This window comes from Miscanthus floridulus, chromosome 4, assembly GCF_019320115.1.
Source record: "Miscanthus floridulus cultivar M001 chromosome 4, ASM1932011v1, whole genome shotgun sequence".
Classification (NCBI taxonomy): Eukaryota; Viridiplantae; Streptophyta; class Magnoliopsida; order Poales; family Poaceae; genus Miscanthus; species Miscanthus floridulus.
In genome coordinates, this window is record NC_089583.1 from 118,060,582 (window position 1) to 118,072,421 (window position 11,840).

Genomic DNA, 11,840 nt, shown 5'->3' on the forward strand with positions numbered 1-11,840 from the left:
AGAAGTGTGACTTATATGCTTCAAACAACGGGGATGCTTGTTGCAACCTAGTACCAGCAAAGGACTTGAGTGAATCTCACCTCACACAAAACTGTCAATTCAAGGCATAGTCCATTGTTCAGTTGTGACTGAGTGAAACTCTTGTTCTAGGTGGATGTTCAACTTAACAGTCTCCATCGAAACACTAGTATATCAAAGAATTATGATTCTAGAACTATACAGTTACAAACCCTAGAGTTTGGTGGGGATTGTTGGATTTATTATGGGCTAGGCCCATTTATATATCTAATAAATCAATAACTCTATGGCTTGTAATTGTGTGTATTATTATTTGTACCGGATTGAAAGTTAAAAGGACGTTGACTCAACTTAAATGATTGGAATGGATCCGTCTAATTTGAGAAGTTGAGAAACGGACAAGGGCATGCCACACGCGCGCGCGCGCCGCCGCCGCCGGCCGGGCCGGGGCGTGGCGAGGCGGGCGGGCGTGGTGTGGTGTGTTAATTTTTAGCACCCACTCGACCTGACGCTTGATCTACCTGAGTCGCTTGGTTTTCCCGGCGCATGCCTCCGAGGCTTCTTGGCTTCCCTGGCTATTCTTCCAACTCTAGTTAAAAGAGAGAACACATTCCAGAAACTAGTTTAGTTGTTCGATAGCTTTCCTCATCTGGTAACTCTGCGCGCACGGAGGAGCGAGAGGGCAGGTGCCTCCGAAGCCCTTGTCGTTCGGGACCTTGCACGGGGGATCGGCAATTAGGTTTTTGGGGAGCGTCTACGCGACTGCCCAAGAGTCTTCGTCTTCTTCCCGATCACCGGCGTCTTCCTCGTCGAGGGTCTTTGTCTTCTTCGTCGAGGATTCTTCTCCTACAGCATGTCGACTTCGGAATCACGGACGGGAGGGTATGATCGTTTCATCCTCTCTCAGTTTGTTCCCTATGTTCAGTTTTACTAGTTTGTTTCTGTCAAATATATGCTCTATGTATGTGCTTTATCGTTACAGTCATGTTGCTTCATATGTAGCCTTATGCTTGTTGAATATCTGAGATGTATATCATGCCAGTTTCTCTCAGTTATGATTTATGAATCAAGTTCACATGTTTCTGTTCTTTATATGTTTCATATGATACATGATCTAGCATGTATTTTCACCATGGAGATAATCGATATCATGATTTCAATGATTAATATTTCTTTACATGTCATCATCATGCTGTTAAATTATGGAATTAAAATGACATGGAAATTGCCTATTATTCTAACAAGATGATTCTACCGATCAGACCTACTCTAAACATTAGTAATGTTTTTCCTTCTGGTAAAGCAACTCTAACCAAAGATGCTGATAAATCTTCCTTTCTTTTTTTGGAACCAAAAGATGCTAATCCTGGGTCATCTCGCCCTGCCCAGGGCCTGACCGTATTCCTCTCCAACAAAGGGCTTGATTGAATGCATCTGTATTCATCTCAATTCTGCCTAAGAATTCGTCTGGAGGATGCACTCGTATTCATATCAATGCATGTGTGTTCGAGTGTATTGAGGTGTAAAATCAACTAAATTTTCATTTCAATCCACTTTAATACACCACGCCAGAGAAGCAAATTTGAGACGCCTCGATGTCACTTAGTGACGCTGAATCCAAGCGTATGAAAATTTATGTATGTGATGTGGACAGTATTAATGACTAGTGCACAACAACGCATAAGAGACGGTTATAACAAAAAACCGTCTATTCCACAAAACAGACGGTTACCGGAATCCGTCTCAGATAACACATAGATTAAGGCGAATACGAGTGCATCCAAATAAGCCATAAGGGCTGATCATCAATACAATCTAATGCACATGGGTCAGGAGGTATTCAGGTGGATTTGTTATATACTTCCCTCTGTCCCCAAAAAAAAAGTCATTCTCGCTTCCTAAGAAATTAACTTTTTTTAAATTTTGATTGATTATATATATATAATATTAATATTTATAATACATAATTAGTATCATTAGATACATCGTTGAATATACTTTAATAATAAACTTATTTGAAGATACAAATATTGCACATATTTTCTAGAAACCTAGTTAAAATTAAAAAAGTTTGATATGCACGCATCTCATAACGACTTTCTTTCTGGGACAGAGGGAGTACCAAACAAGTCCTATATATACCCTAATACTCCATCTAAGGATGAAAACGGACGGAAAATATCTCTATCGTTTTTATTTTCATAATTTTTTTACGGAAACAGGAGCGGGAGCCGGACAACCGGGAGCGAAAACGGTAGCGTGATAAACGGTAATGCGAAAACGGATAAATATAATCGAAAATAGACGAAAACGAACGGTATGCGAGAACTTAAGCCAGAACTACATGCCACGTATGACAAACCAAAGGGATTGCTACGGTACTCCTAAATAAATGTGAACCGTCGATTTAGATGATTTTTATCGCATATTACCTTCTAGGAGGTAATAGATGGAAGAAATATATATTAGCAAAATAGGTAAAATATCTTCCAATTAGATCTAATTTCCGTATCCTATTAGATCTAACTTGCATGCATGATGTAAATTGTTCCTATGTTTGTGATAAAGTGACATATCATGCTACGATGATTTTTAAACATTTTTTGTAATATTTTTTTTAGATACGTTTGTGTGTACGTCACTTGCTAAAATACACGTGTATATCCATGCTTAATCTTTTTGTGCTTAACCCTTTTATGGTTGGAAGCTTTCACGCATAGCACATAGAAAAAAGAGACATTTAACACATGTTTTTGCGTAACATATACATATACATATATACATACATGTACGAGACTCTTTTTTTTGTTAAATACATACATGTACGAGTTACGAGTAACGTTATGTTCTGTATGCAGCCGAACAGCCTGACCGCCCGCTCATGGCACAGCTCGGCTAGCGCCCTCTGCGCATGTCCCGGTGAACATATAAACGGGATGAAAATGGAAATATCCCGGTCAAAAACGGGATACCGGCAATACGGACAGAAAAACGCTCAACTATTTTCGGTCCCTGTCTCTGTGTATCCCGTTCCGTTTTCGGTCCCGTTTCTGTTTATCCCGCAAAAAAACAAAAATGGACGGAAAATACGGTATACAGTTGCGGACGGAACAGGATTCATCCAGTCCGTTTTCATCTTTAACTCCATCTATCCCAAAAACAACGCAACTATGAGTTACATGCCAGTTAAAGTAGTTAAAGTGATTTATGTTGACCAAGTTTCTACTAAAGAGTATATTAGTATTCATATTTATGACTCCAAATCAATTTATTATAAAAACATTTTATAATTAATCTAATGATATTTATTTGATACGATAAATATTGATACTTTTTATCTATAATTGATCAATTTTAATATACTAAAACATGACACTATGCAAGAATTGCATTCTTTCTGAGACGGAGGAAGTACATATAGATCGAGATAGATACAAATACTTCAAAATATGACATACTCTTTTTTATCTTTTCCAATTTACAGAAATATAAATTTTGGTAAAAAAAAACCCTCCAACGGTCTCTTTAATTAGAAATCCAAATATAGATATCCTCTATTCTAAATTTCTCGCTAGCCAAAAATGCAAAGCGAGGATGGCTCTCTAGACAACGTGCAAGATATAGAAAAATTGTTGGAGAATACAAAGATATAGAAAATGAGTTTTGCTTAAATGACTCTCTAAATGATGATTTTGAGAGTAGATTTTAGAAAGGCTCTCGGAGAGACGAGGAATCAACCGCACGTTGCTACATAGCACAATCCCTTACCACTACTTGCTACTCACCCGGGACTGCACCTTGCTCGTCAGAAGTACCGCGGGATGCACACCAACTTGATACATAAATTAAAAGCTGTTGTGAAAAAAGGGCCAACTAACAGAGGCTAACTCATCGAATATGTATCGTATATAGAAAACAAGCAATTGTTCCTCATCTTTATACCACACATGTAGTCATCTAACATATAGGTATCAAGTAATTATACAAGTTTTTGAAATGGACTAAAATTCTAAAGCCTAGGTACCGATCATCAACATGTTCGTTTGGCTGTGGCTTGTCGTAAATGGTCGTAAATTTTCAGCCAGAACGGTATTTTTCTCTCACACAAACTAGCCAACATTACTTCTTCATAAACCAGCAACGATACGAACCAGCCAACCGAACAGGCTGCATGCCGTTGGCAGTTGAACATGCGATACTTAATTATATAGGGTGTGGCACTTGTGTTTTGGGCCTGATATAGGCACCCACGCGGACACGCACCTGACCCGCTTAGACTTGTGGGCGTGATTTAGCACCCATCCCCACACCCTAACGGGTACTCGCAATTGCTTTAGAGTTCTCTTAATAGTATTACTATCTATCCTAAATTTGACTATGCACTCTATTGTATTTTGATCGGCGAAATAAAACCCTAGGCATATACCTTTGCCTTTGGGCTTGTTTCCATCTTCATTCCTCTTCTTCTCCTAGGTTGAGCACTTGCGTATAGTTCAGCCTGGGCATTCGGTTAAAACCGACGAATCGGTTCGGTTTGTTCGGCTCCTGTAAACTTCGGTTTGCAGAAATCAACAACCGATTGGTTTTCCACATAAATGAAAACCGACGAATTCGGTGTTGGTTTGCTCGGTTCCGTTTTTTTCGGTTCCACCGAACCAACCGAGGCAAACACCAGAACAAATCAATAGGGAGAATGAAGAACGGCAGAACGAACAAATCGAGCAAGGTACAGTGGTCCGCTGATGCCGCCCGCAGCCACGATGTCCCACTCCGATGTCCTGCTCAACTCGCACTCATAGGTGCTTGTGCTGCTCGCGATGAGCGTCGCAGTCGATTCGCCTTCCAGGTCCCGCCGCGTCGCTCGCGCCGTCACCGATTTGCCTGGCCAGCAAGCCGCTGCCGTCAGCCTCAACTGACGATTCACCGGAAGCGGCCCGCCACTGTCGCCGCTCGCCTGGCATCGCACGCCGCCGCCGCCACCTGAAGCTGCTCGCGCCGCCTCCGACTCCGAGGCTGCTAGGCTAGGCTAGGGTTACGAGTGCCGCCGACCCGCCGTCACTGGTCGCCACTGCAGCCGCTGCAACTTGCGTGGTGCGTGGATGGATGGATAGGGTTGGGACGAGTGAATGAGTGATACAGGTCACGTGCGGCAGCTGGCTAGATTATACTCGTGTAACTTGGAGACTTGGAGTGTGGTGGGCCTTTATTGGCTGGGCTGTCGCTTGCTGCTCCGTGTGCTGGCTGCTGGCTCGCTGCTTTTATTTAGCCTATGTTGCTTGCTACTGAACGTTGCTTGGTTGCTCTGTGTTTCGGTTCGGTGGCACCCAGAAACCGAAACCGAGGCCGAACACTGAAGTTCACTAAACTTAAAACTGAAACCGAAGACCAAAATTTTGGTTTGGTTCGGTGCGGTTCGGTTCGGTCTTCGGTTTTCGGTGAAAATGTGCCTAGTCTGACGTATAGTCATGATCGTCATCTCCATCATCACCTAGCCTTGCTCAACTCCATCATGCGGGCCTAGCTCAACCATCTCAATTGAAAGCATTAGTCCACTAGTTGTCATTCAATTGCCAAAATCAAACTAGGGCTTTCACCACCGGAGATTTTCGATGGACGAACAAACCGATCCAAATAGTAGGATCTGATCGAACTCCGGTGGGTGCACTCCGGCGAGGGTAAAAACCCTCCATCAAGCTCTTTTTCTCAAACTTTTTTCAAATGGCTAACTCCAATAGGTCACCCACAAAACAATCATCACCTTTAGCGTCGATCAAAACATTTTCTAAAGTTTTTCACTTGCACCTCACCGTGCTACTCGATCTTAATGCGTATGCAAAGCTAGATCTCACCTAGTAGCACTAGATAACCATATTAGCAATGAATTTGCCCCTCTTTATAGTATGACTATCTATCCTATTAACCCAACCATTTGCTCCTCTCTAATCACCTCATGGGCGGTTTTTCCACCCTTTGCTCCTCTCCATCATCTAAGTGAGCTTTTCTGCCTCAACTAGCATTCCATTCCTTCATCTCTTCTCTTGTTGAGCTTTGCATCACATAATCCTTGCCATCTCCACCATGGCTTTCATACTGCTCAACTCTAGCTTGTGGACTAAGCCTAACCTTTCATGTCATATGAAACATGTTAGTTCACCAATGTTGTCATTTAATTAGCAAAACCCAAACAAGTCTTTCAATGAGATAGATCCTAAGAAACACAAAGACAAATGAGCCACAAGGGGATGATGAAGACACAGATGGATCATTGATGATCCATGAAGACTTTAAGCCACTAACTATGACATAATGGATCGATTGGTGATCAAGACCACCAGATCCCAGGTATGCTAATGATGCACCTGCACAAGTTATCTTTGTACAAAGAAGAATCTAGAAGGTTGAAGAGGAAATGAGAGGTTAATGGTTGCATCAAACCCGCAAACAAACTCTAGCTGAAGACAAGGTTGTATAAGTTGAAGAAAGAGCGTACCTTATCACGACGACAAAAGATCTAAGGATAATAGTCCGGCCACCGAAATAAGTGAGGGGAGTGTTGAAAATAGCAATACATACTTGGAAACTTCTAGAATAATTTGAAAGATTACAAGATTTGGGATATTTGCCATTAGATATTTTTAGAATTATCTTAATGGAAAACAAAGAAAATACTAACCATGTTTCATGGTGCAATGTGGAGTATTCTAGATCTAGATATTTTTGGCGTGACAAAAAAGATCTAGAAACTAGATAAGGATGAGGAAATTCTAGTGTATAGTTATTTTGTCAATAGGTTGTGGAATGTGCCATATGGCATAATCCTAGAGGTCATGTAACAACATAAATAGGGTTGTCTTCACCCTCCTAGGGACTATGCCACCATAAGGGAGGTAGCCACATAAATAGTTGAGTCATATCAGCACACCCAACATTGAACCACAACACACTTGACCAATATAAGACCTCAAGTCTAGCCTCATCAATGCAAGTATGCATTATCTCACTGAACATCACCTCAATCAAGATGCCTTCATCAATACAAGTATGCATTATCTCACTGAACATCACCTCAATCAAGATGCCTCATAGAGATGGACAAAGAGAACCATGGTCCTTGCAGGAACCACACTCCTTTCGAGAACCATGATCTCATAGAGATGGACAAAGAGAACCATGGTCAGTCCTTCCGAGAACCACGATCCTTGTGGCCAGTAGGCCCTATACCGTGACTACGAAATCACTCGATAAGTTTTGTGATTTTTCCCTTAGTGATCCCACTGATCTGTGTCGTGTTGCCACTCACAAGCCTAAGCTCCCCATACTGACAGATAAAATCATTTAGGGTAGTCAATGGGTGGCCTTCGAACTCACGTTCACCGCACCAGCCTGGCATCCCATAAGCCTAACTCTTCTCCACGGCCAATCAGACGGGCATCTAGCGCCATAGCTCTGAGTTGTGTCCAGCTCCCAATATTAGATCACAAATCACTATAGAGTTTCGAGCTCTAACTCTAGCCAGATCCTACACATCATTTGCCTATATATGTTTCTCAATCACGACACCACGCAAATCGATATCGCGAACCTATTGCAAGCTTCCTGCAGGCTTTCGCTTGGAAGGGGATATCCTCGAAAGTTGCCATTGTATAGAGCATGTTCCTAAGAGCCTGAATTCCACCTACCTAGTCTTATCCCTACAATAGATGAAAATATAACATTACGCATGGTAGCAATACATGGGTCCAGTTGTAAACAATAAGCAAAACTAATTCCAAACATAGTAGCTAAGGTGACAAAGGGCAAAAAAATACATCTGGTCATAGGTAACAGAAATGCTGCTAGATTGGGCATCTAGGGATGACGGCACATCCATTCCCTCACTGGTGAAATTGTACCAATTTGTCCCAACCTGCTACCCTAGGTGTCGGGACCAATATTAGGGTACCCGAAGAGGAGTTAATGATCGTCAACATAGGGTACCCAAAGAGGAGAAGTTAATGATCGTCAACATTGATTCATCCGTGCGATCGAGAGCGCGACTACACCGCTTGCCGGGTCACTCCTTGTCCATCCATCGAGACCATGGCCCCCGCCTCAAGCTGACTCCCGAGGGCTGGCTCTGCCTCGCTCGATGTCTGAGGGCAGACTCCATCTCGCCTGACCCCCGAGGGCTGACTCCGTCTTGCCCAACATCTAGGGCTGACTCTGCCTCGCCCAATGTTTGAGGGCTGGCTCCGCCTCGCCCGACGTCTGAAGGCAGACTCCACCTAGCCCAACGTCCGAGGGTAGGTTCCGCCTCACCCGACGTCCGAGGGCAGACTCCACCTCGCCCAACGTTTGGGGGCTGGCTCCGCCTCGCTCGATGTCCGAGGGCTGGCTCTGCCTCGCCTGACGTCCCCGATGTTTGGGGGCTAGCTCCGCCTCGTTCGATGTCTGCACGCTGCTCCTTCATAATGACGCGCGCAGATAAGGCAGGGCACTCAAGTTAATCGTAATACCGAGGACCATACCCTATACGTCTGTAGGAAAGTATCGTCAGGATATGACAAGAAGGGCGCTTTAAGACCTTCCAGGCATGTCAAGGTCCAAATAGTGTTGTAGGCGTCGACATTTGTCTTACAATGTTGTGGGCGCCGCCATTTGTCCTTGGGCACGGATCCTGACGGAAGCACATGACAACCACTACGGTCCAGGAGAAAACTCACATCACCTACAGTAACGGACGTGCGGTCATCGTGTCGTCTGCTTCTCGTAGGGCCATGGATCAGCACCCTGGATTGCCGTGCCGCCCGCCGGGGCGAGACGGGACGTGACAACTTGCTGACAACGCGAGGACATGGCATCATCAGCGGACAGACGCCCAGCGTGGGTCTATCCCTGGCACCGCCTGCTATGTCAGTGGGGCCCACATAGAGGAAAAAAAGACCTGGCATCTTTGAAGAACCTCCTTTGCCTCTGTTTTTTCTTCTTTTTTCCATCTATAATCCCTGCTCTCCCTTGGCCTATAAAAGGGACGGTAGGGCACCCCACTAAGGGGATCGATTTAAGACATCACGCATCACATCACACATAGCTGAGCAGCAACCAAGCTCTCAACATCCATTTGACTTTTTCATCAGAGACTTGGAACCTTTCCCTCTCTCGCCCGTTTGTAACCCATACTATGAACTTTTTAGTGCTAATAACATGAGTAGCAGCCATAAACTGGACGTAGGGACATTCTGCCCAAACCAGTATAAATCTCGTATCTTTTAGCACACCATCCGGGCCAGACGTGCAATAACACAAATTTACTCGTTGGTGTTTACTCGAAACACCAACACTAGGCTTATGTTCACGTCTTGCTGCTCTCTTCTTCTCCTTTCCATCACGTTGTCGCTGCTCCTCAAGCTCAAGCAATAGGGCACCCTCCTCTTCAGCGGTTAGAAACAGACAACGATAAAGCCCACAAAGTAGAGATCTGTATCTCTTATGAGACAGTCAAGCTTATACATTGGTCTGTCATTGTTCATGAGATGTAAGATAAAGTGGCTGCTCAACCCTATATTTGGATTGTGATTTTCTTTAACTGCTCCATTTGTTATTTGATCTGATTAGATCCGAGACCAGTCAACAACACAAGGATTTCTCACTAAACAACATAATATTTTACAAGGAATTTTCTTATGGTTTGTGATCCGAGTGTCATGGGTTTGTAACCGTTGCAGTAATTGGGTTGTTCAAAGTGGGTCAATGTGTGTACCTCTGGTGGCTTAAGCACTCAAAACACAAGGGGTTTATCCTAGTTCAGGCATCTAAGCCCTACGTCCAGTAGTGGTATTCTTCATGTTAAGAATGCTCAATCGAGAGTTTTTACAATAGAGGAAATCGAGAGTGAGATGTAGGGGGAAAGCACTATGCTAATCTAGGGTTTGGTCAAGTTTGAATCCCTCTAGATGGGATATGATTCGATCGATCTGTCCCTTCTACAGGACCCCATGCCTTCCCTTATATACCAAGGAGGCGATGTGAGTACAAAATCATCTGGTTCTAGGGGTTCTAGGGTTCCTAAACCATCACCGTCTGTCTTCTTCGTGGGTGCCGTGGGGCCTTCCTTGTCTTATAGTTGGGGGTCGACAATTGCTTGACCAGTCCCTGGCGGTGCCTAGCATTGACCGCCATGTGTGTTGTCTGCTGTCATCGTGCCTCCCTTGGGTACGCCTTCTAATGGCTTCCTTGCTATACATGAAGGGGAGCCGCTTAGCGGGTCTAGAGACCCTCCACCACGCAGCTTCCCGGAGGCCCTTGTTGTGGTGTGCCATGCCTCGGGTGTGACCCTATTCCGGGAGTGGCCGACACCACCTCATGGTGGTGGAGGAGAAAACGGGCTACACTAGAGAGCTACTAACAAAAGGAACTAACAACTTGTTACTAAATGAACTACAACTACAATGAAAATGACAGCGTATGGTCCGTCCTAGAGTCGGACTATGCCGGTTTGTTTTGAGTGTATACCTAAAACGTCGACATGCCAACCATCTTCATTCTGTGACCGCTCCGTTTTCATTTGCACAAACCGGCGTACCCAGCAGCCTTGCTTATATTTTCAATAACAAGAGCCTAAATGCCCGCGACATAGGCATTTGAGGCTTGGGAGGGGAGAAGAGGCAGTGTGGTGCCCACCGCCTCGCACCATCATTCAAATGTTCTAGACCCAGGCATTTTGGATTTGGGAGGCCGACCAGACTTGGGCAACGATTCACTGATGCATGTGGTTCTAACAAGAACCGAAATGCCCGAGATGTAGGCATTTGATACTTGGGAGGGGCTATGGTTCATCCCACCGTGGATGCCTGGGTCAGGAGCCCAGCGGTGAGGGGTCCACCAGGGATGGATTGCCCAAGACCTAGGCATTATATACTAGGCTTGAGTAGGGGCTTGGTTTGGCTATAACACCCAACCCATTAACTACTAACAAGCTACTAATGGGTTGGAGTGTTACTGCCTAGTGAAGCAACAACAAAACGGAAGGCCCCTACTACAACAAGCTACGAATGGGTTTGAGTAGCATTACAAATGTATTCTACCAAACAAGAGCTACAAATAACACTAGCTACACTGAGAGCTACTAACAAAAGTTTTGAATGTATACCTAAAACGTCGACATGCGAACCGTCTTCGTTCTGTGACCGCTCCGTTTTCATTTGCACAAGCCGACGTACTCTGCAACCTTGCTTATTTTTTCAATAAACAAGAGCCAAAATGCCCGTGACACGTGCATTTGAGGCTTGGGAGGGGAGAAGAGGCAGTGTGGTGCCCACCGCCCCGCACCATCGTTAAAATGTTCGAGACCCCGGACGTCTCTCAGGAAAACCCGTCGGGGAGACGCACTTGGGGTTGATATATATAGGATGGGGAAGGCCACCTAGATCACACATGAATTTTGTCTTGAGATGCATAGAATGACAAGTAATTAGGGTTGTAAGACCTATGGTTTAGAGGAGTAAAAAAGTAGAGTAGAGGTGTTTTTTATGAAACAGTTGGAATTTTATTGAAAAACAAAACAAAAGAACAGAAGCATGAATATCTCACACACACACACACACACACACACACACACACACACACACACACACACATATATATAGATAGATAGATAGAGAGAGAGAGAGGGGGGGGTGGGGGGGTATTATCCCACTAGGAAACGAATCTACATCGAAATCCATATGCATATTTTCTAGTTTTCGGTTGGGACTACGTAAACCCGAGAGAGAGGGGGGGGGGGGTGTGGGGGCTGGTATTATCCCACTAGGAAACGAATCTACGTCGAAATCCATATGCATATT